This window comes from Ursus americanus, chromosome X (genome assembly GCF_024610735.1).
Source record: "Ursus americanus isolate L20-20 chromosome X, mUrsAme1.1.p, whole genome shotgun sequence".
Lineage (NCBI taxonomy): Eukaryota > Metazoa > Chordata > Mammalia > Carnivora > Ursidae > Ursus > Ursus americanus.
In genome coordinates this window covers 41,253,052-41,254,701 of record NC_142164.1, presented here as the reverse complement: position 1 = coordinate 41,254,701, position 1,650 = coordinate 41,253,052, and the positions used below count along the sequence as shown (strand labels likewise).

The window sequence follows — 1,650 nt, the reverse complement described above, 5'->3', positions numbered from 1 at the left end:
ACTGCATGACTTATGTGAGTTTATTTTTCTTCCCCTGGTTTGTTATAACAACCAAGTTTACCTAGTCATGTAATGATTAGAAGGTTCTAAATTCTTTGGTTGGACTCTGTATTTCAAAGTACCTGTTCAACTAGGTGAAGAAAATGCCCCCCCCCTTTCTTTTTACAGTAAGGGATTTGGTGAAATGGTTGGAGGTTAAGGTAACATCTAGCTTTCTAAATGCCTTCTAAGAACAAGTGCAAATGCACAGTTTATTAGAGATTTAACAGTGTTATTTTCCTGGAGCTTACTCACCAAGTAAGTGACATTTTTAAATACTACTTTTTTCTAAAGAATAAAAGACCCACCCAACCATTATATAAAATAAAATTGAAAAAAAAAAACCCTCTTGTGTTAACACTCTCTAGTCTCAGGGAAGCTGTTTCATGAGATTTACTGGCACAATTTGGTTGCAGATGCTTGTGATTTATAGAGAAGCTCATGGAAATAGAATCTGAAAAAAGAACCAAAACAAAAACAAAGGCATTAGATAACTCACATAGAGTACATGTCACATTCATCATGTTTTTATCATGTTGGTTTAATGTTAATGTCTTGAGGGATACTTGGGACTCATGCTCTGTGACCTTCAGATGTCTAGGGAGTGGTTCAGGATCAAACTCCCAGAGGATCTTCTGTGATAAGGTTTGGGCTACTCCTCAGCCTGCATGATTTGAGACTCTCCCCATGCCCTGGCCTTAACTAATTTCTGTACACCTCCAAAGGGCTATAAAGTTTTGCAATCCTACTGTTGTCTTTGTTCCTTCCTTTGTTAATGAAATAATTTGCTGATTAATCTTTCTTTAGGAAACAAAAATATATTGCTGCTTAATATGGTATTTGCATGCAGTGTTTTAGATGGTACACTTCCTACAGATAGGTACATAGTCATATGCTTCTCTTTCCCAATGTGACTCACACAGTGATAGTTACAAAATCAATGTTCAGCAAAGATTTATTAATTGATTGATCCTTGTATCTGTCACTCAACTAGTCTTAGTCATAAGGTTCAGAAGATAAGAGAGCTGGGAATTTTTAATCCTGCTTCATGGTTCCTCCAACCACAGAGATATGAGCCACCTAGTGATGAAGCACCAGAAAAAAGCTCATTCTTAACTATCAGAGCATGAGACTTGTTGAGGTGATTTTCCCAATTGATGTTAACCATGTTCTCATTTCTTATGGTCTGCCTTACAGATCAAGTAGACTAATGTCTTGACATGTCTTCACCTCTTTTCTTAGCCCCTAGGTTACCTCATGTCACCACTATGGAATAGAGTATTAGTATTGGTTGATTTTGTTGTTGATAATTTCTAATAAGTAATTGTCATCCCTGTAAAATTACGCTTTCTTCTTCCCTGAATTTTTCTACTATCTCTTTCTGTTTTTTTTTTTTCTTTTCTCTTCAGGGACAGGAGAGAGGGAAAAAAAATCTTGAGAAAGGAAACAGTGGTTAGTAGGGATGACAAGATCTCCTGCTCTTACAATTCTATATTTTACATATTTATATTCAAATGGTTCAACAGTTATACAGGCCAGGATCAGTTTCTAGCTCTGAGGATGTGCTATCTGAATAGGGTTTCTTTCCTCGTAGCTTGAGAAGTTAAAGCA

General features: G+C 36.3%; 1 protein-coding gene across 2 annotated transcripts in view; it reads left to right on the top strand.

Annotated features, from left to right (window-relative positions):
- The window catches only part of IL1RAPL2 (interleukin 1 receptor accessory protein like 2), a 1,151,831-nt gene that overhangs the window by 759,179 nt on the left and 391,002 nt on the right, over positions 1-1,650 (top strand). The gene's annotated exons all lie outside the window — the stretch shown is intronic.